Source organism: Chinchilla lanigera, unplaced genomic scaffold (assembly GCF_000276665.1).
Source record: "Chinchilla lanigera isolate Chin_1 unplaced genomic scaffold, ChiLan1.0 scaffold00091, whole genome shotgun sequence".
NCBI classification, from domain to species: Eukaryota; Metazoa; Chordata; class Mammalia; order Rodentia; family Chinchillidae; genus Chinchilla; species Chinchilla lanigera.
The window spans coordinates 5,108,177-5,134,204 of record NW_004955492.1 but is presented as its reverse complement, the minus strand read 5'-3'; the positions used below and the strand labels follow the sequence as shown (position 1 = coordinate 5,134,204).

Below are 26,028 nucleotides of genomic sequence, written 5' to 3'. Positions count from 1 at the left end.
GGCCCTGAGCTGCTCGAGAGCTGGAGTTAGAAGGGGGAAAATGTGAGTGAAAGGAGCTAAGCAGCCATCACCTCTGGTTATGGTTCTGCAGGGCCAGTCACGTACCCCTTCTCTGCCCCTGGAATCAGCCAGGCCTATGCAGACACATCCATTGAGACTGAGGATACCATGATGAGGAAGACAGAACACCCGCCTTGCAATTGCCTGAAAGAGATCTGGGCACCCAAAGCATCAAATCAAAACCACATTCCTCATTTTTGCTTTCCCATGACAGGTCTTTCTGGGATTATTTGGATGGAAGCTGACTTTGAAAAGGCTAAGCTGTCCCAAGGAGGCCCACCAGCTCTGTAGGGACACTGGCCGTGGTTCATCTTGCAGAAATGTTCAGCAAAAGCCCCGATGAGAGACTGAAACAGGGTCCCTCATCCCATGCCCTGGCTCCAATGATGTGAAAGTCATCCCAAATACTGACCTGTGAAGAGGATGCTGCAGCCCCAGATCATGCACCGTAACCATGACAACTGACAGGCCAGCAGGGAGGAAGGCCTCCTGGCAGGACTGGGATTAATGGAACAGGACAAGCTGTTGCCACAAGACCATGGCCACTTCACTGTCGGCCTCAAGCCCAGGGACCTGGAGGTTGTAAGCTGGAATGTTCTGGGCTGGTATCCAGACTCTTGGCCCTGTGCTTCCAGTGAAGCTGTGTACAGAGGAACCAGATGGGCACTGCTGCCCGATACTGGCCTGGCAGGATGGTGGGGGAAGAAGAAGCATCCCACCACAAATCCTGGTACCCCAGTGTGAGGATAAAATAATGTGGGCCTGCTTATGAGCCACTGGCCCCGCCAGCAAGACCTTGGTGAGAAGTCATCTACTGAAGACCTGAGGGGACACCCCAGAATGCAAAAGCTGTCTAAGGTAGGGTCCCATGGGTTTGCTAATCATTCTATTTCCCATCATCCCCGCTAAAGAAAGAGGGTGTCTCAGTCAGCCCTAGCTGCTATAGTAAAGTGCCCAAGATGAGGTGGCTCACACTGCAGACGTTTATTCTCACAGTTCTGGAGGCTGGACGTCTAAGATGTCAGCACTGGTGGGATAAGTTGGGGTTCTTCTGGGTAGCAAATAGCACCTTCTAACTTTGTCCACACATGGTAAAAGAGACTGAGATTGCTCTCTCATTAGTGCTTTTTATGAGGGCACTAATCCTTTTCATTAGGACTCTACCCTCTGGTTTCATCACCTGCTGCAGGCTTCATCTGCTCGCACCGTCATTGTGAGGGTGAGAGTTCTAACCTAGGAATCTTGAGGAGACACAAATGTTCCATCCACTTATGATAGCCAACTCTGCCATTTCACTCAACTCTCTCAGCAACCCTGCCAGGGAGGCAGCATTGTTCTTCTTATTTACAGAGGAGGAAACTGGGCTGAGGAATGCTGCCAGGCCAGTCAACTGGCCCAGGTAGAGTTGTGGGGGGTCCACTATGGTGCACATGTGAGGCACATGCCCTCCCAAAGGGCAGGGAGCCACCTCCTCTATAAGCGTCTGACCTCCTTCCAGCTGAGTGTGGCCAGGGGAACAGCTCCTTCCATTCAGTTCTGCAGGGTAGCGTATTGAAGTGGGGAGTCCTGGGAGAAGATAGGCTAGTGCTGTTCAGGACTCCTCTCTCCCCCACAGGAAGGTGGAGCACAAAGAAATAATAACACACTCTTTTTACTCCACCAGGTTCGAGATACAGTAATTCCGCATCTTCCACCAAGCCATCCCTGAAGTGGTTCTGGAAGGCCTTTCATGAGTATCTGTCATTGTGTTGTCACGGCTGCCTCAGTGTCCTGAATCAATTCAAAACATTTACCTTTCATAACCATTTTGACTTTGAGGAAGAGCCAGAGACTACATGGTGCCGGATCAAGAGAAAAGGTAGACGAGGACACGCTGTAACATTTTTTCCAGCCTAGTTTTCTATTGGAGGACACTCAGCAGCACCATTTTTGAACACACTTTGTGAAGACACTCGTGAGAGGACTTCCAGAACTGCTTCAGAAAGTGGCAAGAAAAATGGGATAAGAGTATTGGAAACAAAGGCATGTGAGTATTTTGAATTGATGGCAATGTGTCTTTCACTGTAATAAATTTTTAAAAGTGTATTAAACACTCACATTACTTTTCAGTCACCCCTTGTACAGTCAGTGGTATTTGAGGATTTAACTCTTCCCATTGCCCTCTTATCCACCCTGGGCTCTGAGACTTGTGTTGGTGTTTTCACTGGGAGCCAGGTAGGGCATGGGGGTGGAACTGGGAGAACATTCCTGATTCTCTGTGGCTTCTTTTCTTCGGTCTCCTGGTGCCTCCTACTTTTGGGGTGAGGTCACCACTGTCACGTCCATCCCTTCCCCACATACTAGATTTCATAGCATGAAACATAGCTCCAGGCTGGCTCTTGTGTACAAAACCTATCCTGTGGAATTCCCAGAGAAATTCTTCTCAGTGCAGCCTGGTTTTGCAAATCAAAATTGCTTTGGTTTTCAGCTGCAAGGAAACAAAGTCTATCCAAGAGTTGCCATCCAAGAATTCAAACTTAGTGTGTACAATGATGGGAAGCAATCTAGCTGCTGGGATCTCAGGGCAGGGCCCAGGCAGGTTGGCACCAGCTGTCCTGGGGACCACCATTCATCCTGAACTTCATAAATGTGCTTATCAACTCCAACAATGATCGGGAAGGTAGTGTTTTGAGGAATGGGAAACATTTTTTGCATTTGCAGATGAGCTGGTATGGAGGCTTTGGCAGTGGATACTAGGAAGACCAGGAAACTGAGGCCTGTTTAGTGCCTTAGACATTATCCCCCTGTGATATGCATAGTGGTAGACACATAGGAAGTGAGTGACAGATATCAGGGGAACAGGGACAATTGCTGGCAACCCAGGAAAGGTTGCAGCTAGGGTGGCCTGGAGTCTGCTCCAACGGGTGCTGAATAGGCAGATTATGGGAAGTGGGGGCATTTCCAAGAGGTGCTAATGCAGAAACATAGGTGTGTGAAAGAAATGTCCAGGGTGTGGCTCAGGACAGCCTGGTAATATTGAGGCTTTGCAGCGGAGCACGACAGAAGAGAAGGTTGGAAAGGTGGCTGGCTGGGTTTGGAGTCATGGAAGCCGTGAAGGGCTTTCCCAGAGGGCTTGCTGAGGGGGGCTTGCCCTGCAGAGGGATGTGGAGGGTGGTGGAGGTGAGATGTCACAGTAATAAAGGGGAAAGAAACTCCCAACCTGCTAGGTATCTGGTACTAGTTCGTGTTCTCTAAAACCAAAGAATGAATTTTAGGAACAACAGAGGTTAGGAGCAGAATATATTAATTAGGGAAAGAAAGCTTCTGCCTGAGGGAGACAGAAGGGGTGCTGAATGGGTTGCCAAGGAACCTGCCTTTTCCAGGGATTTTTGTGTAGCAAATCCACACGAGGTGGGTCCAAGGTGGGCAAAATGGGAAATTGCAAGTTGGGCATGAGGTGGGACAAAACTGTGGTCAACCAGGAAGATTAGAAGCATAATTTCTCAGGTAAAATTGATTAAATCAGGATCAAATAGAGAAGTGAGTCACATAGAAAGCAAGCGGGATTTTCCTATAGGAGGTTGGGTTAGTGACTCTTCCTGGCTTCTTCAAGGCGATAGATACCTATTTAGAATATCAATCCCTGATGTTTATCCTTAGGGAGGTATGTGGGTGCATTTGTTTCATCTTTTGTCTTGAGTCTGGCTCTCAGCTGGAGATGCCTGTCTTCCCACAGTTTCAGGCATCTCTTCTTGTGCACTGGCTCCCTCGAGGGCCTAGCCCTATCTGACTGCCTATAATATTTCTATCTAACTTAGTTGCCTACAACAAGAGGACCGAGGCAGATACTGGAGTAGGCCTCCTATGATGAGGGCCAACACAGGGACAGCAGAGGGATGGTGAAGAGGCCATTCAAGTGAGGGCATGTGGAGGCAGGGAATCTGCAGAGTTCTGCGGCTCTTTGAGGTCAGCAAGGCTTCAAGGCTGCTGGCTGGGCCCTGATTAGCCTTCAACAGAAATGAGGGCACCCTGAGGGGACTTTGGGTAGTGACATCCAGAAGACACCTGGTCCTCAGGACCAGCCGATAACAGTAGCCAGGGCCAGGGTGCACAACCTGGGGCTGTCTACACAGGGAAACTCTGCCCAAGGGGAGGCTGTAGGGATGCGAGAGAGAGCAGAGCAGAACAGGGGACCCGGGAGCTCTTGAGAGACCACTCACTTCACACAGGCCCAGAAACTCTTTGCAGAGTTGAGGCATTCCCACATACAGCTCTGAGCCTATGCAGCAGGCCAGTGAGTTCTCACTGGTCTACCACAAAGATTTGGGATTTGTAAGGAATTTTCAAGGAACTGAGGAGTACAAGGAAAATACAGTGCTCTGGAGGCAGCAGTATGGAAACTGTAGAGCAGCTCTCCCAGGGCATCAAGAGATCCTGAACTCTGAGGCTTCCACGCCCCTATCCAGGGGCCAACCTAACATCAGAGGTCAGAGACTCTCCAAGCAACACCACAGGTTACGTCTGTATCATAACAGACTTTTAAACCAGTGTTCTTAGGAGAGTTATTTTTGGGAGTGTACCCCCCATTTCTGGGTTGCATTTCTGGGTTGGTGACCTAAGATGACTGGGAAGATGGGGAGTGATTGGCCATGAGACCTCTTCCAACTAAGTGAGTAAGATATTTTAGAGACACTGGAGTAGGAGAAATGCAAGCCCATGGTTGTGCTCTGTCCACCATGGTTCTTTGGCATCTTACTGCCTTTTTTTTTTTTTGTACTGGAGATTGAACCCAGGACCTTTGTCCTGAGCTACATCCCCAGTCCTGCCCTGCTGTTTTGGAGATAGGGTCTTGCTAAGTCACTAAGCTGCCCAGGCTACCTGTGAACTTCTGATCCTCCTGCTTCAGCCTCCCAGAGTGCTGAGATTATAGGCATGTGCCACCTTGCCTGGCCTCCTGCCATTTTAATGCATTCTATAAACTTCACTCTGTGCACTGATCAGCCTACTCCTTGGGAGAACCCTGGGCATAGCCCCTTCTACCCTGAGCACAGCCAACAGAGACCATCAAATGAGGATAAAAGGAGGGGCTCGGCTCCTCAGGGCTGTCTTCTCGGTGTCACTTTGCAGACTCCATGCTGAATGGACATTCCACTCGCTTCACCTCACTTTCCTCTCCCTGTGCATCTCTTTGCTTAGAACCTGCCCTCCAGATAGTTCTGGCACTTTGACTTACTAATCAATCACTTTATTTTGCTTTGTTTTATTTTAAACCACAGTTTAACTCTCTTGATCTCTAGTGACTTTTCTTTTCCTTTTTCTTGTTTGCTTGTTTGTGCAGTCCTGAGGATTGAACCCAGGACCTTTGCACTGAGCTCCATCCCAACCCTACTTTATTTTTTATTCTGAGATAGGGTTTTGCTAAATTGCCCAGGTTGGGCTTAAACTTGCAGTCCTCCTGCCATAGCCCCTCAGAGTGCTGGGATTTTGGGTGCACACCACTACACGCACATGCATAAAACAGAACACCCTGTTTTGGAGCAGAGTGTGCAATAACCCCTCTCCTTGGTCCAAGGCCAGGTCCAAGCCTCATCTGAGCTATGATGGCTCCAGTTTCCATGGTCTACAATGCTCCGTGAACAGCACACACTTCATCATTGCGGGTGCTTGAGACAAGAACTTTCCGCAGTCCCCCCAGGAGATTCGCTGTTTCCATTTAAGACAGAAGCAGATGGGAGTGTAGCAGGGAAAGGAGCCCAGGGGGTCAGTGCCAAAATGACACAGCAAGCAGCCCGAGTCCTGGCATCTTGAGAAAGGTATGTGTCCTCCACACCCGAGTGCTCAGCCAGGGCTGTCCTGTCCAGGCCTTTGTCCTTGAGTTCTGTTCACGCAGTGATCACCAAGCATCCAGAGCAGAAGAACAAAAGGTCTTTGAGGTCATCCTGAGCACAAATACCAGGACTATTGTTAACACATGAAGCTTTCCCTGTCCTGGCCGGAGAGTGACGTTCTCACTGGGAGATTTTTGATTGAAAATAAGCCAGTAGAGCCATAAGTTGGCAGCATAGTGTGGGTGACACAACTCGCCTCACTGGTTTCTGCCTCTGTGCTGGGCCGTGTGCCATGAGGGCACTGGAGATCCCTGGGCTCTGCGCTGACCCCAAAAATGAGCAGCCGAGTCTTGGAGGACACTGGTCCTACCTGCTTTGGTGCTGCCTCTCCCTGGGGCACCAGGCTTTGTTGCTGGCAGGGAAAGGCACACACTATTGACAGAAGAGCTCACCCTCCCAGTGAGCTTTGGGCCCTAAAAAGGGGCTTTCTGGTGGCTTTGCTAGGAGAGCACAGAGAAACACAAGCCTGGGGGGTGGGGACATTCTGGTTTGCTTTGCCTGTATCCCTGGAAGATTCAACTTTTAGAAATTTGGTCCTCAGTGGGGCTTAGTGGGAGGTCATTGGTCACTGTGGATCCTGTCTGCAGACGGAATTAAGGTAGAGGGTTGTTAAAAAGGAGCAAGACCGGCCCCGCCCCACCTCTCCGTGGCTTCTTGTCACTCTATGGAATCTCTCTCTCTTGCATGGGCCTTATTATGATGCTACTTTCTGTGATCTGATAGACTTGGGGATCCTTTGCTGGAGCCAACATTATGCTCTTGAACATCCCAGGCTTTGAGCTAAACAAATCTCTTTTCTTTATGAAGCACCCTGCCTTGGTTATTTTGTTATAGCAATGGAAGCTGGACTAATATAAGGGAGGATTGGAGACCCAACAAAGGTGAGGGACAGGTACTGAGACCAGGAAATGAGGCAGGGAGAGTAGGTAGAGGAAGAGGGAGCAAGGACAGAACTCAGGTCAAGTTTGCAGGTTAGGTGGCGAGTTCTAGGATGAGGGGAGCAGAGAAGGAGGGGAAGGACTGGGAGAGGGAAGTGGGGAGGTGTGGAGTTCAGTCAGGATTTGGAATTAGGCTTGTAGGAGGAATTTGTGCAGGAAATAATAACCAGTAGAGACAGCAGGTGATTGGAGGTGAAGGATGAAAGGCCTCTCAGAGTGAGAAGGGTTGTGGGTGGAGAGAGAAGCTTTTCATTTGCCACAGTCCTGGGCCATCGTGGGAGACTCCTACTGGGAAGGAAGCATAGCTTCTTCTTCTGAGGTTGTCCGTACCTGCTGGTATAGCATCAGTCACTTGGCTGGGGAAGGGCTCTAGTGGGAGGGCAGTCTCTGGATGGGATGCAAGGGACAGGAAGACAGAAACCCTCATCCTTATATTCAGGTAATTTTTTCCTCCAGCAATGACTCCTGCACTAAGTTAACACCACGCCTGTCTTCAAGCGGTAACTGATAAGGGCAACTGTGTTCTTGATGTCCTACCAAAGTGTGCTTTTGGGGTCACTGTCCCTGTCAGGTGGAAAAACCTCTACCGGGTTAATAATATCCCTTAGTTATTGAAGGTTGATTAGGTCTGCAATCTCCCAAATGACTGTACAGGAAAGGCTAAATAAAAAGAGGCAAACGGAATGATTTCAGGATTCCAGGAGAATCAAAGCCCTCTCACAGAATTTGATTCTCTCAGGGCTAAGACCACGACCTTCTCTGGGTGGCCCAAATTTATTTAGTTATGGAAAGAAGAGAGGGGAGTATTCTAGAAGGTCAGAACCACTCAAGGACTTCTCCAAGTAAGGTATTAAGTTAATCCACCCACGAGTGAGATGCCTGAGGCTATAGTCTTTATCTAGTTGAGGTTGGATGCAGGTGTCTTTGGCTGTGATCTTGTCTTATCTTTTGAGGCTTTCTGGCTTCATCTGCCATTATAAACCTGAGTAGGGATTAGTGACTCACAGAGGTTCACTTACTATGAGTCTACCGCCCATCTCCAGACAAGGAACCTAGGCCTTGGACAGACTCACAAGTAAACATGAAAAGCCAATTTGTTAATTTAAATCCTGCTCAAGGCCGCTTCGTAGTGGTCACCATCAAGCCTCCAAATGCCTTTTCCTGCTGTGGGATGGTGTAGTTCCTAGCTCTTTGCTGATCTTAGTGTCTTCCCTCTAGACTCGGGAGTGAATTTAGCTTTCTGCATCTGCTTTGACCTCGAGGCCACAGGCTAAATTTAAAAACCATTCTACAAGCTGGTGTGGTGGTGCATGCCTGTAATTTCAGCGTTTTGGGAGTCTGAGGCAGGAAGTTTACAAGTTGGAGCCCAGCCTGGGCAATTTAGCAACTTAGTGAAACTCTGTCTCAAAATAAAAGATAAAAGAAGGGCTGGGCACATAGGCCTTGATTTGTACCACAAAAACAAATCAACAAACAAAAAATGTAAAAAACAAACAAGAACAAAAACCACCCTACAAATGCACAGGCCTGGATGCTCTTCTGTTTCTAGGACAGAGTTCATAATGTATCTATAGTTTTGCTAAAGCTTTATCATCCAACTCTATGCAATTGGTTGTAGACATTTTGGGGTGTGGGGAGGATAAGTTCTCATCTAGGGAGTGGAAAATTAAGCTAAATTGATAGTTCAAAACTGAAAAAAAGTAACCTAGGAGACTGGATTAGAAATTTTTGGAAAAATATATCATATAGGTGACCATTGTTGGTTTAAACAAATTTTACCAAGGAACAGAAAAGCTAACCAGGCTGAGCTTCTGTGGATGCAAAGCCTGCCCTGTAGATGCCTGGCCCCTTCTCCACATTCCCTGTTCCCTATGTTGTCATCCTGTGTACCCCATGCCTGGTGGATGTTTGCATGTGTCCAACCCACTTGATCCAGGGCCCACAGAGCAGTATCTCCTGATGGTGATGACATCTGGCACATGTCCCCTCTGACCGTAGTGTCCCCAAGAGACCACTGGATCATTTGTTCCTGAAGAATACTCAGCCAATGTGTTTTTTTGACCAGGGACCCAGTCCTAAGGTCTCTGGCTTATGTCACTGAATTCTTGTACTACAGGCGACAGCCATAGCTCTGAGTTTAGAGAGGAAAGACCTTCCAGAGATATTTGTATGCATGTGGGTAACAGCTGTTCACCTGGCATGCATGTTCACCTGGCCAGGTCCCACATCCTTTCTCTGGTGCAAGAGACCAAAGACAGATGTGAGTCAGAGGGGCAGAGGCTCCCCAGGACCCAAATCTAGAGATCAGAAGAACTTTTATCCCCTCCAGGCTTCCAGGGATTTGAGGGTCAGTGTATGAAAGGTGCAGATAACTTGGGTCAATGAGCCTCCCTAATTACCCAGGATCTGACAACTGGACTGTGGTGTTTGTTCTTGAAAACAACTTCCTAACCTGGTGGTAGTAAGTTCAGGAACTCAGTAAAATGATGACATTTTTTCAGAGGTCAAGTTTCCCTGGTCACCTCGGGTCACCCCCTGGGTCACTTCTCCTGTCTCTACAGATAGTAACAAGTTAATAGTAGCAATGGAGTCCCTCAGGGCTGTACATGGGTTATGGCATCCAGTCCTCAGATCTGTCATATTGTCATGACTCTCAAGACAATGAGTGCTGATATTAAGGGCTCCCCTGTGAGTATACCATATGCTGGCTGTGGCTCCACATATGGTCAACTTGTCATCTCACTTGGTCCTCAGTGAAGCCCCAAGAAGTGATGCTCTTGTCACACTAGGTAACAAATAAAAACACTGATGACATTGGTTCACTAGCGCAGGCTCACTCTGCAAGCTTGCAGTATAAGCCAGACATCTGCAGTCTTCAACTAGACCCAGGCCTTACAGGAAGGGAAACACCTACACACGCCCTTTCTCTTGGTCCTGGGTCTGGCAAGCACGGAGTCTCCTGGCACTGTCAGAAGTGCAGGTGACAGAAAACTCCTGGGGTAAGGGCCAAGTGGTAAAGAATGATGGGCTCACACCCAGACCCTTTGCGTACCCAGGCACCCCTGTGCAGGCATGGACACATTCATGATTTTCTTTCAACATTAAATAAAATGTGACCTATTGGACATTTCACAGCCCCAGGGATCACAAAGTCCTCAAGGCAGGTCTTGCTCTCTTTCTGGTGACAGTAGTGGGGCTGAGATAGGCAGGAAGCAGAAGACAACTGTGCCAAAACCTTTGTTCCAGATATTCTTTCCAGGTCACTCACAGCAGGAGCATAGAGGAGAGAGAAGCTGGGCATGGCAGGGTGTCTGATGAGGGAAGGTATGCCCTCAGAGTTACCTTGCAAGGTGGGTGTTAGACTCCAGTGTGTTGGGGTTCTGCTCCCCACTGTGCACACTTATGTGCAGGAAAATGATCCCAGTAGATTTTTTTCAGGGTTCAGAGAGAACTGAACTTCCAGAGGCAAATAGAAAATAGTATTTGACTGCCAAAGATATGAAGGATGTCAGCCAGCAGTGTTCTCAGGCCTTGGGTGGGGAAGGATTCGGGTCTATCCCTAGGAATAAGTCATCCAAAAGAAATGATCCTCCAGGGAGGGGCAGCTGAAAGCAGGTAGGTGGCCTCATGAGTCCATGATAAGTACACAACCTGACGCTCACCTTGCCATGAAGCATGGGAGAGAGTCATAGCTTCTAGAGGAGTCTGTGTCCCCGGGAAAATTGCCCATTTGAATGAGATGTGTTGGAAGGAACTCGGGGCCCTCTGTCTCTCACACTACGTCCTGGGTAAATGTGCCAGAGATCGGTGGAATGCAAAGGTGGGGAAAGAGATGGCAGAGGTATCCAGGTAAATTCCAGGTAAGGGCCATGCTGGGGGGCATGAAGGGAGTCTGTCGGCCAGGTAGTTGGCAGAGAAGCATCAGAGGCCAGTGGGTCCAGCAAGGGAAGGCAGAGGTGGAGGAAAGATGGAAATAAGGCCCTAATAACATTGGCTTTAAGCAGAACTTGGAATCCAGGAGCAGGATGTGAGAAGGGACTGGAGAGGGAGGCCTCTTCCTTGAGAAGGAACAATGGTCATTCTTCCATGGAAAGCTGACCTTCCCTGAGAGAGGAAGGGCTGCCAGGGGAGGAGGGCCAGTTGGGGACAGGAAGGAAGGGGCCCAGAGCCCGTGCCTAGCAGAGGAAAGCCAGAGGCCCCTGGAATCGCATTTGGAATTTGATATGTCTCCGTCTCCAGATGTAAGGCAGACTGGCAGCTCACATCCTGGCTTTCCAGGCAGTGTGGCCTCCACCCCCAACTCCCCCGTGGTCTCCTCCAGGACCCCAGGTGAGGCCTTGTAAGATGGAGGCCCTAAGGCTGCCCAGGGCAAGGGTCTCACATGCTGCACACTGCAGCTCTGTGAAACTCAAGTTGACACCCACGGGAAGAAGGAGTTCCCAGAAAAAATAAAGGAAGCCAGCCAAGGTCATCAAGGCTCAACACAGACCCCTCCTCTTTCCAAAAGGCGCCTATCTCCAAAACAATCAAGGCCGCCCCATTAAACAACACTGGCTCAGTACAAAGGAAGCTCAGCGTGACAGGATCAGGGGCCAGTTCCAAGGAAAACATTCTGGATTGTTGGGCATGTATGCAACAATGAACAAAAAAGCTGAATGGCATTCCCGTATGAGGATCCTGGTGCCCAGGGTGGGAACTTCAGAATTCTGGAGTGCCTGACAAGGGCTCCCATGCCCACCCGAAGGGGCTCACTCATCACTGACAGGCCTCACCTGGGGGGTGGTCTGCACCCCTGCCCCCGTCCCTGCTCTGTATAGTGAGTTGGCCGCTTTATGCCTTACCTGCCTTGGCCTCAGTTCCTCAGGCCCCTTGGGGGAGCAGGGCCCTTTGCCAACAGTAGCTGATGGTATCAAGGACTTGATCTAGCAACAAGGAGGAGATGAGAGCCAGGGTCCAGGGCAGCTGAGAGGAGTGACCAAACTTCAATGGGCCCAAAGAAGGGCTGCACAGAGCTCAGTCTGAGCACTCTCCACATTTGTTATAGACTCAAGGTTTGCGACCCTCCATTCATATGCTGAAGCCTGAAACCCAAATATGATTGTATTAGAGACCAAGCCTTTTCAGAGGTGATTTTGGCTAAATGAGTTCTTTAAGGTGAACTTTGATCCAGACGGCTATCTCTCCATCACATGAGGACACAGTGAGAAGGTGACATGTGCAAGCAGGGCCTTTGATAGGAACCAAATCAGCCAGCAATGGCCATCCAGCCTCCAGACTCTGAGAAACAAATTCTTCTTAAAGCTACCCAACCTAGGATATATGAAGTATTATAGAAAAATATGGTTTATGCTTAAATTTTTTAAAAAATTTAAGACATATTGCTATTAATCTCCCTCAAGATACCCCCTTCGCTTCGAACTTATCCTACCATTCTTACCACTTTCTGAACCAGTCCTAGGAGTCCTCGTTCGTGAGTATTTTTCATTGAACTATCCTGGCTGTCTCGATATCTCCAATTGATTCAAAATGCTGACTTTTCATGATCAGTTTGACTTTGGAGAAGAGCCAGAAGTTGCACAGTACTAGATCCAGTGTAGAAGGTGGGTGAAGACACACAGTAATATTTTTATGAGTCTGCCGTTCCATTGGATGACAGTGGGCAGCAGCATTCATTGTATTTTTTTATCATATCTCATAAAGACATTCACAAAAGAGGGCCTCCAGAGCTGCTTCAGGAAGTGGCAAGAAAGAAGCAAGGGGGAGAATTTTAAGAAGGATTAAGGGCAATGTGTGATTTAAATGCTCACTGTATTTTTTTATCACATCATGTATTTATTAGGGCCACTTTTGGAGACTGACACTGTGTCCAGTCACAAACCTGAAAGACCAAAGGGAAAGGAATAGTGCATGTTCTCACTGATATGTGGATGCTAAAAAGTTTGATTTCATAGAAGAAGAGAGTAGATAGTGGTTACTACAGTCTGACCAAATGTGAGAGGGGGGAGAAGTGGAGGGAGGGAACATCTGGACCGGAAAAATGATTTCTAATGCTCAGCACAACGTGGTAACTGGAGTTGGCCACAAGATACTGAACATTTCTTACTAGCTAGCAGACAGAATTTTTAATGTTCCCAACACAAAGAAATGATAAATGTTCAAGGAGGTGGTTCTGTCTATTACCCTGACCTGGTCATTACACATCCTGTACATGCATTGGCTTATCATACTGTACCCCATAAGTACGTAGAATTACTACAAACCAATTTAAAATTAGAAACACTGGAAAAAAGAGACAGGATGTCTCAGAGGCAAAAGGGCCCTAAAGGCAATCTGAAATGTCACCTCTAGTTGACAGCAGCTGTCCTCCCAAGACCCCAGAGAACCTCTCTCAGGGAGAAGAGAAGGATTCAGGCATGCTGTGCCAGCTCTTGGCCTTGTTTGCAGAGGTGGAGGAGAGAGGCCCTGGAATGCCTGAATCCTTCTCTAGGGCTCCACCCTGGCTCTATCAATCAGGAGGACGGGTCTCTCACACTCAGGCTGAAGTAGCATCACTCCATCCAGGCCACTTCACATGCATGTGGTGCATCTTCAGGCAGGCAGTGACCACAGGGAAAGGTTAGCTCTTAAGGACCTGGGTCCTGCTTTCATGCAAATGTGCTGTGTAGAAAGGAGGAGCAGGAAGTGTGGAATATTTATGCCAGTGAGTATGACAGAGAGGAGAGGGACTGTTTGGAAACAAACGCTTTATTAGGTTCCCTTGAGGCACCAGCTGTTTCTTCAACATATCTATTTCAGGGCTTTATGTAGGGAAGTGACTGTACCATAAATAGCAGACAAAGTCAAGGAGTGGCTCATCCTCAGGGCCTGAGGAAGCTGTGGGGCCCTGTCTTCTGGCTTTAGGAGTGTCTAGCCTGGGCTACCTTCTCCCAGTAACTGAACATCTCAGGGACCTTTCAGGACACCACACTTTTTTCTTCCCCATTGGACCTCCTTGGCTGCCCTGGACATTGCTTTAGGTTCACTAAGTTTTATAACTTTTAGATATTTTCCCCTTACTTTTTATTTTGGAAAAAAAAATCATTCCTCAGAAAAATGGCAAGACAAGTAAAAGGTACCCTGTGCACCTTTCATATGGGTTTTCGAGTGGGCATCCTGCCTTCTGCTTCTCCAGGTATAGTTGTTACTCAGAGTTTTGGCTGGAAGTTGTACACATCCTGGCCATTCACCCTGAAAAACTTCAGCAACTATTCACATTCAGTACTACTATCTAATAATATAAGGTCCACCAGATGTCCCACTACCATTCACTGCCTTTACTGGTCCTGTCCATAGTCTTCTTTAATCTGGAACAATCTGTAGTCTTTCCTGGAACTTCACAGAGCTGCTACTGGGCTAGTTAGGACCTCAAAAAGGGAAGCAGAATGATCATGAGTCTAAAGGAATAAAGCATCAATGGGAGGGATTCACAGTAGGGAGCTGCAAGCGGAGGGCATCTTTGGGGATCAGAGGAAAGTGATGACTTGATGTGCCTTGTTCCTGAGGCATCTCTGCAAGATGTGTCAGGTGTGAATCTTTGTAGATCATCAGCTGGGCAGTTGAGGGGATAAAACACGGCAAAGAGGTTCCCTCAGTGACAGTGTCTGTGTCTGTCCCCAGCACACGGACAGGAGGTATTGGTGCCCTCCACCCTGAAGCTGGACTGCATCTGGCACTTGGAGAAAGACTGGAGGAGCCAAAATGTCATGGGCCCAGCTGCTGCCTCCAGAGTAGGGGTGACCCAGTACCCAATGATGCTGCACCAGCCTTACAGAATCCTCTAGCAGTCCATCTTCCAGATGGTGTGCACGTTTCTCCCTTGACCAGCCCTGGCTATCTGCGTACCCTACAAACATCTCTGCCGTCCCTGTGAAGAAGTTTGACCGAAGCAGGACAGAAAGATGGTGTAAGTCGTTAATGGGTTTCTGCTTGCATGGCAATTGCAGCACTCCAGGCTGAGTGCCCAGACTGTGCCCCATGGGTCCCTGTGCTTCCCTCACAGGTCTCCCTCACCTTTGCATAGCCTGTTCTCTCCACTGTGAAACTGGGAGCCTGCCCTGGGTGAGAGTCCAGCCTGCCCCCCTGACAGCTGTGTCTCTAGGGTACTGTGTGGAGCGGGGACAGAGGCCTTGCTCCTGAAAGAACTGAAAGAGGAAGGTGTAAAATGATTCCTCTGCTTTTCTGAAAACTTTTTGAAGGCTATTTGGCAATGACTTGGATTTTTATGGTCTCACTTTGAGGAATGACCTTGTAGATAGGATCTAGACAATAGATATGCTCAAAGCTAATCATCTCCAGGCGGCAACTCTGTCTTGGGACAGAGCTGTTGTAGCAAGGGGTGTAGGAGGGATTCCACTCCAAGGAACAGATAACCCAACATAGCCCAAAGCAAACAAGATAGTTTGTTTCTCTCACACAGACCAAGCAGAGAGGGAAGCGGCCCATTCAGTCTTTGGGGGCTGCGGCTCCTTCAGTACACCGCCCAGCTCTCCCTAGGGAGTGGCCGCTTCCTCATGTCCCAAGATGACAGCACCGTGCTTCAGACAAAGAAAGGGACTGGCAACAAAGAAGAGCAACGTGCACACAAAGGACCCTTCTGCACACATCCCCATACCTCAAACCTTCTCATGGAATTGCAGAAGAGGTTGGAACAGTCACCTGTCGTAGGTGGCCCTGTGGCCGGATGGAAAGGGTGCAGCGGCAGAAGAGCAGCGGGCTGGGTGATCAGGAGGTGTTTCCTCCTTCTCCCCTCCTTCTCTGGAAGGATGAGAAGGCTATCAGAGGCCCAGTACTGTCAGGTGGTGAGGCTGGTGTCCTGTTACTTCTGGAAATGGGTCAAGTTGGTGGCAGTTGCTGTGACCGGGTGATTTGTGCTGAATGGCGCGCAACTGTCCAAAGTGCAGGGAGTCAGCTGCGCTCAAATGCATCAGAAAACAACAACAACAAAAAAAAAAAACAAAGGCCCTCAACCTAAGGGAAGTATAGTGTGATTGAAAGGCGGTGGTGGGAAGGGAAGAGGGCGAGAGTTCCTATGATTGGGCAGTGGGTTTGTATGGCGGCTCTCCGGCCATGTCTTCACTACACAGTGATTGAAGAGTGCATTTACTGTAGGGTGGGAATTTTAAACCTCCTTTTAACAGCATGAGTCTCATGAGAGTGTGTCACAGGCAGGCAGTTGCTCCCTGGAGAGCAGTTTCAAAACGACTTGTAGCCGAGTTTATTTTGTTTTATTAAAGAATGCCCAGCCAAACATTTTCTCCTGTTCTCGTGCTTTTGGAGTACAGAGAACAGAAAGAAACTTTGCCTCTGCAGCACACAGCCAGGAGGATACAGATGAGGGGTCCTCCACGTGGCTCACTCCTTGCTGCCCTTAGGCTGACTGGCAGATCACCCTGAGCTCAGGGGTCATCACGGGGTGTGAGGTAGGAGGGGGCGAAGCAGTGCTGTCTGGTGAAGGCAGTACAATGTGCTTTGCTGTGCCTAGGCTTAGGGTTAGGGCTTGGTGTGGTGTGCTTTCAAATTCCACTTGAAAAATGAAACGCATGTGCTTTTCCAAACTGACTCCATCCTGGAGCCTGGATTCTTTCCATTGCTGCATTGGTCCCATGAGCAGGACCGAGTATGCACAGGATGCTGGCCGTCACAGGGCTGGGCCTTATTTATTTAGCTGCATCTCTTTTCCCCTAGGCCTTTACACCACTGTGTGGCAGGCCAGAGAGGCAAACGTAGGAAGGTCACATCAATCCATCAGTGGGGTGAAGAAAACTCAAACCAGAGCAATCACCACTCACCAAGTGCATACTGTGTCCTGAGTCTGAAAGGCACACAGTCTCCATGCCTCTGTGACCGTGGCTGCATGGGCAGGGACCGTCTTCTCACCTCAGAGGCTACAGATGCTGAGTCCCACGTCTTCTAGTCTGTACGTGATGGGTGATGGGGGCCAGGTTGGGACATTCAAGAGGGGATCAGCTGGCCTATTAGCCCTGCAGTGGGCACTGTGCCAGGCAGGACAGGGGCTCCCCCTCTGAGGTGGGGGCTCCACAGGCCAAGGTGAGAGTAACACAGAGCAACATCCCGTCTACATTGCCGGCATCCTGCACACACAAGCCAGTGAGGCAGTTGCTCTCCCTCTGAGGCCATCACTGTGGCCAACAGAGCTCCTCCAGCTGACCCAGCCCTTGGTTTCCGGCAGTATTGTTTATGCCAAGACAATTTTAGGGCTTTAGCTTTGAGTTAGAGTGATGAATTCACCTCTTTAGCACCTTTTTCTCTTCCTGAGTCCCTCCCTTTGAGTGCACACCAGTTTCACCCCAGATCACTCTGATCTGTCAGTGTTTGTCAATCCTCTTGTTTGTCAAGCTTTGGAGAGAAGAAGACACACAGTTAAAGTTCTCTGCTGGGAGAAGCACTAACATAGCAGAGAACAGCAAATGTTTGAAGGCTGACTGATAGATTTAATAATAAAAAAGTTACTTGCTCACCTTGGTGGGTTTTTGTTTGTTTGTTTGTTTGTTTTTGTTTCTGTTTTTCACAAAGCAATATTATCCCATTGCTAATTTGGCTTTTCCTCCTACTGCTACTGAGCAGGAGACCACTTTAGCATGTATTGCTCTGCTCTGCTATTCTCAGGTCAGCATATTCCCTACTGCACTAGTCCATGTATCTCCCACGCTAGAAGATAGACTCACTCAGCAGTGGTTGCACTGAACCAGCACCATAGATGCCACCCCACCTCATCCCCAGGTAACAGTGAATTCTGTTCCATCAAATAATTATTTGTACATTCTATACATGAGATAGTTGTTGTTTGCTTCCCTGAGAAACCTTTGTTTTAGGGCTTTCTCACATTTATTCCAGCAGTTTTCTTATTTTAGTGAACAAGAAACATTTCTAAGGTGGCTGCTATGTGCTGCAGGTGGTATCAAAACTGTATAAGTTATGGTTCCTGCCCTCAAAGAGCTTGTAATCCAGATGGAACTCAAGACAAAAAATAATCAAGGGCACCCAAAGTAGGAGAGGACCACAAAGGCAATGGTTTCAAACTCCAGATTAAATTCTATTGGTGAGTAGATTGTTAAACCAATTTAGCCAGCATTAAAAAAATAAAAAGGAATAATTTTCTTCCTCCTTCCCCTCGTACCTCCAAGGTACTGGGAATTGAACCCAAGGCTTCATGCATGCATGCTCAGTAAGTGCCCTACTACTGAGCTATATCCCCAACTCAAAGAAATGATTAAACAACTAAGAACTAGAGTATACATACTGAGAACAATTTTGTGAAAAAGTGATTCCATTTTACATATAATTACAGTATATTTCTTACCATGTATCATGATCAAAAGTGTTTGAAACCTTCCAACAAGCTGCATTGAAGAGACACTGCTTGAAAGATTCCTGAGCCTGGGTCACAGACACTTTGGAGCCAGTGGGAAAGTAGGGAGTGTCTCTAGGGAACACAGATATGCCCAATATTTTGCACACAATGTTGATAGTCCACAGACTTTGCAGCCCATCCACAGACCCTGGTCAAATTCTCTAACCTGGAGATTAAGGTCAGGAGGGAGAAAGGGAGACAGAGGAGAGAGCAAGGCTCATGCATTAGTCAGATTTTCCATTACTGGGACAAAATATTTGACACCCACAACTTAAAGGGTAAAAGGGTAACTCATGACTTGTGCTTTCAGAGGTTTCAGTCCATGGTTGGCTGGCTTCAGGGCAGAAACATCATGGCATAAAGTGTAAGGAAGCAACCTGTTCATCTCATTGCCACCAAGAAGCAGAGAAAGAGGGGAAGAGCCAAAGGAAATTATACCCTTCCAAGGCACATTCCCAGGGACCTACATCCTCCAACCAGGCTCCACCTCCTCAGAGCAGTTCCGCTATGAAGTCATCAATGGGTTCATCCACTGATGAGCTTAGTGCCCCCTGATCCAGTCACCTTCCAAAAGCCCCACCTGTGAACACATGAGCCTTTTAGGGGAAACTTTTGATCCAAACCATAAGTCTGGCTCCTGGAGCCTTACATTTCTGATGAGAACTAGGCCATCCATCTCCCGGGGCATCCTCGAGGCCTCCAAGGACAAGGAGTTCCTGATCCAGTTCGAATTTTGGGAAGAGTATGCTGGGAACTCTCAGATGCCAGGACTCCATGCGGTGGCCTTGTCACAGACATGTGGTATGGTAGAAGACTGTAGATGGGGCACAGTTGGGAGAAGTTTTCAAGGTAAGAATGCCTTTAGACTCACTGGGTGTTTTGCCAAAAGAGTGAGGAGCAGAGGACTTTGGTGGCTCTGCGTCTCTGGCTTTGTGAGGACCATAGTGCTGGATGAGTCTGGAGGGATCTAGGGTAGAAGTAGGTGGCAAGTTCTGCAGTTAAGGTGCATGCATGGGTGTTCTTCCAGTATTGCTTTTGTGTTTGGGGGCCTTGTGATGGCGAAAGGCAAATGCGAAGTTGGAGGGTGGTGAGACATGAAAAGAGGAAGGGACTTCCCACTTTGAGTTGATGTGCTCTCTGGAGGATCAGTTTGGTGATAGCCACAGGTGTGTCTCAGGACTCTGAGAGCTCCATCCACAGTGAGGACGTTGGGGTGAAACATTTGAGGAAGCAGATGATGCATGGACTAGAGCTGGGGCTTCTGGAGGGTTAGGGTTAGGGCCAGGCCAGCCACAATAGGGCAAGAGGCTATACAACTTGGAAGGACTGGATGTATATCCTACCCATGTGGATCTGCACTAGGGCATCCATCCAGCTCCCACTCCATAAGGACCTGTGAGGAAGGGTCCTAGCCAGCATCATGTTCCCAGCTGGTGTCCTGAACACGGATGGCTGAGATTTGATGACCCAGCCACTGAGCACCGCTGGTCCTGTGGGTGGTTTTATGTTGACCGCCATTCCTAGAGCTTGGTGCTATCCACTGTATCCCGACCCTTTGCAGTGCCACCCCCCATCTATCTGCCATTTGTCCTCACACCCTGGACTGGACCTTATCTAGTCTGTCTGGTCTACCACCATGTCTTCTCCATGGCCCTACCCAAGGGGGGCTCCTGTGCCTCGTTTCTGCCAGGTTTCATGGAGTTTGTCGGTGTGAAACAGACCCAGGACCCTAACGTCACCCCACCCCCAGGCCTAGGACCCAGGACAAGCCTTGTTTGTTTTCACTACAGAGAAGGATGATGTCATCTGGAACTTAATACTTATCACTCCTGATATACATGAGGATGATCAAATGTACGGCGAACGTTTAAATTTTAAAAGTGCATCTCAGTAAAAGATGCATTGCCCTTAATTGCCCTTAAAATACTCCCCCTCACTTCAAACACATTCATCCCATCATTCTTGCAACTGTTTGAAGCAATTCTGGAAGTCTTCTTTCCTCAGTCTTTAGTTGCATTGTGTGGCTGCCTCAATAGTTTGAATTGATTCAAACATTTTCCTTTCATAGTCTTGACTTTGGTGAAGAGTCAGAAGTTACACAGTGCTAGATCCAGTGAATAAGGCGGGTGAGGACACCTCATAATGTTTTTACAAGCTTCCCTTTCCATTGGATGTCGGTTGGTTTACAGCAGTCATATTTTTTATCACATCTTATGAAGACACTCACCAGAAAAATTCCCAGAACAGTTTCAGAAACCAGCAAGAACAATGAGATAAATGTATTTGAAATGAAGTAGAGTATTTTGAGGGAGAGTAATGACAATGTATCTTTTACTATAATTTTAAAATTTTAAACATTCACCATGTTTCTTTGATCACACCTTGTACTGTGCACTGCACACTATAATTCTAGGCTAGAGTTAAATTCGTAGTAGGTTATCTAGCTGAGCTCCTTCATTATGTGTTTGTAATAACAACAACTATTTCCGGGTGTCCATACAACACAAACCCTGTGCTGCTAAGATTGGAGCATTCAGAGCTGAAACTATTTTTTGTTAATAGGAAAAAATGTGTGTGGAGAAATTAAATCTTCTACCACCGAGACCTGGCAATTTTTGCCCACAAGACTTTTTCCTTGGAAGCACATGTGTTCCCTGTTCAAGCTTATCCCAGCTATTCCCCACCATCTCTGAATACTAAGATTACCAATTCCTGTTTGGTGGTTCAGAAATTTGGCACTCAGAGAAAAGCAAAGGAATTTCAAAATTCTACTGACTCATCTATAGAACTAAGTGCTAGTCTTGATCTCGCAGGGTCCCCATGAAGATGAAAGCAGGCAACATGCAGAATGTCCTTAGTGGAGCGCCCAGCATCTGCCCAGGTCCCTGTCAAGACCAGCTCTTCTTCCTCCACAGGGAAATCAAGAAACCCCCGATCGACAGATTTTTCCACAGCTCGGACACTGACATTGCAGCTTCAAACATGGACTTATCTGTAGCTGAGAACTGATCAAGAATCCAGAAATTGTTATGCAAAAGAAGAAGGAAGTAGGAATAACAGGGTTGTGGAGCTAGAAGACCTGGGTTTGGATCCTAGTTTTGTTTCTTCCCACCCACTGACCTTAGGCAAAACAGTTATATTTGTTGAGTCTTGATGTCGAAGGCCAACTAAGGCCACTGGCCAACGGTGAGTTGTTATGCAGCAATTACTATTATTACTGTGCCAGTCAGCACCTCTGGTAGTAAGTTGTCATGAGCACATCATATTCTCAGATATCTTTGTGGGTGCTAAAAAGTGGTTTATTACAGATAAATGATTTGCTCATTAATTAGTTCATTTATTCATCGAACAAATGTTACGTGCCGGCTCTCTGACTATTCTAGATGCTATGACACAGCAACCAGCAAAGCCCCGGCTCTTATGGATATCATATTCCACTGAGAGGGAACAGACAATAAACGCGGAGGCCACGTGAGTCTCCATAGGTATAAGCCACCTGTACAGCTACCAGTGATGGTTCACTGGAGAGATCACAGCCAGACCTTGCCAGGCCCAGGCAGACAGATGGGAATTCAGCCTTTTCCTGATTGGGTGCCTGTAAAGACACTGCACGGCCTCCCTTGCATCCTGTATGTCTTATCCAGCCCTCACCTGCCCAGACCAAAAGACCTCTTTTGTTCTTTGCTCTGCACTGCGTCCCCACCCCCACCCCCCACTTCTACTTTGCCCCTTCCTGGGGAAAGATATTCTTGACCTTGAGCTGTGTTGAGAAGTAACTCAGGAAATTGGTCATTGCTTCTGGCGGTCAGGACGACACTGCAGAGGGTGCCAGTTCTCTACTGCAGATTGCTCCCTCATGCCTCATTCAGCTGCTCCAAAATCCATGGCTGCTGTTCCACCATGGTGCTTTTGTAAAACCATTCCTGCAGACGGCTATCTTTTCCCTCTGTCCTCCACTTGCTGAATTCTATCTACCTGCTCAGTTCCAGCTCAGGTAACCCTTCTGTAGCACTGCATGTGATTCTGGTGATCATAGAACCCTGAGCTTTTGCTGGGTACACAGCTAAAAGTGGAAAACATTCCTTGGTTTTCCTCCGTGCCAGATGTAGCCGTGTGACCGGGAACTGGCTCTTGCCTGCCTTTCTTGCCAGCAGGAACATGCAGTCAGTGCCAAGACTCAGCACCTCGGTGCAGCAACCACATGGAAGGTGCCTGGATCCTTGAGCTGGTGCAAGTGGCCACATCCATCCTGCACCGTGGCTGCCCAAACAACCACATCGGAGAACAGCATGGTTTCTCTCCGTCCTCTGCCTGTCTCTCTCACTCCTTCCTTCTCTCCCCACCTCTCCCTTCTGTCTCTCCCTCTCTCTGTCTTCCTCTGCCTCTCACTCCCTCTCTTTTTCTCTCTGTCTGTCTCTCCTTTCTCTCAAAAACCACTGTCATTTTAGTTTTCATTAAAGACCCTAATCTGAAATTAAAAACTCATTCTCCTCTGTGACGTCTTCCTGACCTGGTGCTTGTGTATCCATCTCCCCAAAGCACTGCAATTAGTTTTTGCCTCAGTAAGTCCCATCTTCTGGCGCTGCCTGAGCTTGTGGTCCTCTGCCTGTCTGTCTGGGGACCACAGAGAAGGCACCTCGTTTACCAAGTGTGTGCTCTACCTGACAACCAACACTCTGCCTTTGTCTTGCACACGCTCAATCAACATTTGCTCTACAAATCATGATTTTGGGGGGCAGTGCTGAGGGTTGAACCCAGGGCCTTTGTACTGAGATACACTCCAGACTTTTAAATTTTTTTTTTTTAAATTTTGTGACAGTCTTACTAAGTCACTAAGTTTCTCAGGCTGGGCTCTAACTTGTAATCCTTCTGCCTCAGCCTCCCAGGGTGCTGGGCTCACAGGTAGGTGCCACCGCATGTGGCTCTATGAATTCTCAGTAATTGAATTTTTCAGCCGGCTTCTCCCAAGCTGCACATACAGTAGAAGCGGCGCATACAGTAGAAATACAGTGCAAGTAACTGGTGTGATTTCAAATTTTCTAGTAGCTTCATTTAAAACTTAAAAACATGAAACTAATTTTGTTACATGGTTTTAGACCCTATATGTCTATATTGTCATTTTCATAAGTAATCAATGGAAAAAATGTTAAGAGTGTTTTATAGTCTTTTCCCCCTTGGGCTAAGTCTTTGGTGTCTGGTACACACTTTACCCTTATATTAAATCACAGTTTGGACCCGCTGTGATTCAGCTGCATAGTCACCCATAGTACACAGTCACTTGCTGAACAGTGTAGCTCTGGAGAGCCCTGAGCCAGCTCTGGAAGGTGGGGGAGATCCAGCCGAGGCAGAAGTGGGCTGGGGCGCCCAGTGTGGAGCCAAGACAAAGAGTGCCCACAGAAGCAAGTTTCTCGTGTGCTTGCTCGGCAGAGAACTCTGTGGGGTACTGTGCCTTAGTATCTGTGAGGTGACTCTGATGGACAGAAAGGATTGTGGAGAGAAGAGAACCAGTGAGAGAGAGAGGGGGGTGTTTGTGAGGGGCTCTGGGCAAGGAACCAAAATGAGGACACCCCAGGTTTCCTTTCAGTGCCTCACTGATACAGACTGTGTCACTGACTGCCCTGGCTTTGTCTGCAATGCAGGTTCTAACATGACCTTGGCCAAGGGCATTGGGGCATGAGGCAGAATGGCATCAGGAGCACCTACACTGGGCTTCCCACTGCTGCAGCCCTGGATAGGTCACTCCAACTCTTCATGCCTCTGTTTCCACCGGACACCCCTGAAAGCAGCACCCACAGAACTATCTCTTCCAAAGAGCTAACTCCCAGTGGTGCACTGAGAGACACAGCAGGAGCCAGCTCTGACGAGCTTGGAGCCACCAGACACGAAAGCTCCAGGGTGGGCGCTCTCCTCAGACCATGGAAGCCACAAGCAGCTTTCTGCCAAGGCACTTGGCCCACGAAGGTTGTGCTCAGGGAACATGGCCTCCGAGCTCAAAGGAGAGAAGAATAGCAGCCACATGGGGATCAGGCCCAGCCACTGGGTACAGAAAGCCACTTTGAGGGATTCTGCCTCTCCTCTTCTCAGGAAAACCTCAGTGCTCTGAGGTCTGCAAGGAATTCTGAGGAAATGGGGCATAAAATACCTCTGCAGTTCAGGCCAACCCCATTCTAGGGAAAAACGGAATTGTAGCCATTACATGGATCACTTGAGGGGAAGGGAAGGAAAAGAGTCCCCCAAGCCCCTAAAAGGGGCGCTCAGCTTTCCAATGTCTCAGACTAAAGTGCCTTTTGACCTGCATTTATTCAGGTAATGGCCTTGGTTTTCTACCTAACTTTCACACAATGCTCTGGTCTTAAAAGACTGGGGCCCTTTCTGCTGAGGAGTTCTGGGTACTGCAGGAGGCTAGAGGCCAATTTGGAATTGATTTTAGGAAGGGGAGCAGGTCTGAGATACAAAGCTTGAGGTTCCAATCTCGGGGATCTATGACCATCTAGAGAGCAAAGGAAACCGTGGTCACGGTGCTGGTCTGGGAAATTTGAGTGCCTCACGCCTGGAGGGTTTTAGGAATGTGTGATTCTGGACTTGGGAAGCTGCCAGCCTTTGTGGAGGTGGCTGTTCTTTGCGGTGAGAGAGGTTGAGGAAATAAAAGTGTTAGGTCCTAGCCAATAGTCTGTTGAAAACTCACCGGACCAGCATTGGAAGGGGCTGGCCATCCCCAAGGCCAAGTGTATCCTTGATGGAAAATGACTTCTCAAGGAGGAAGGATGTAGTTGGATGAAGTTCCTGCTTGTCTCCCAGCTTGTAGGAGCAGCCAGGCATTTCCTTCTTTTTTTTTTTTTTCATGTAGAAAGCTGTCCTTAGAAACCCAAGCTGGGGCACATATGTCTCAGCTCTTCTTTCTAGGGACATTTCCTTTGGTGGTCCCATCCAGAACGGAAGCAGAAAGTTTCTCTGAGGGATGCTTGGTGCAAGCGGGGTACTCCACGTTTGTGAGAAGGGTGCATGTGTAATGTCACCCCCCGGTGGTGGGGCAGAGTGGTTCTTATCACTTCCTGATTCCTCTTTCTGACTCATTCTTCAGTTGGTGGCAGAAGACAGAATGGAAAACCACCTTTCTTGCCAGACTCTTAGTACTACTTTACTGCTCACACCTTTCAAGTATAGGAGAAAATCCAGCAGACTAAATAAGCAGATTCATTCTAGAGAGTTAGGGATTTCATGCTTCATCTGGCACTCTAAGTTTTCCAGGCTGGAGGTTCAGAGCTCAGCCAGCTAAGTACAAATCAGGATCCTGCTGCTTAGTGGCTGTGAGGCTGTGTGCAATTGATTTCATTTCTCTGAGTCTTGATTTTCCTACCTGGAAAATGGGAATGCTAATCATCATTTCATCTGCTTCTCAGAGTTCATGGGATTAAGCAAAATGATTAAGATAAAGTTTGTGTCATGGTTGAGGGGCATCCAGCAAGCATATGAGTGCTGGACACCAAGGTAAGATTCAGAAAATTAGCCACACAGTTTTCTTTTTTGCCTTCCAGAGGGCTGGTGCTGGAGTAAAGGAAGCTGAGGGAAGGCTTGGATTTGTTACAGAAAAAAGCCATCTTGCATTCATTTGGGCCACCTCATTTCAAAACATGGAACTGACAGGACAAGTGCTGTGAATGCAGAGTCAGCTTGTACTGGATCTCAGTCAATGGGGGAAATACAGGGAGACTGCAAGCTGGCAACAGCCCAGGCAGTGGGGTACTAAGGCAGC

At 48.1% G+C, this 26,028-nt stretch overlaps 1 long non-coding RNA gene across 1 annotated transcript; it reads right to left on the bottom strand.

Annotated features, from left to right (window-relative positions):
* Positions 1–5,462: 5,462 nt before the first annotated feature.
* LOC102026757 lies at positions 5,463–17,374 on the bottom strand. The gene is made up of 3 exons (XR_264051.2): positions 15,516–17,374; positions 11,707–11,946; positions 5,463–5,978 (listed from the first exon to the last, which is right to left on the bottom strand). It is a non-coding gene; the product is annotated as an uncharacterized LOC102026757 (long non-coding RNA).
* Between the last annotated feature and the right edge of the window lie 8,654 nt (positions 17,375–26,028).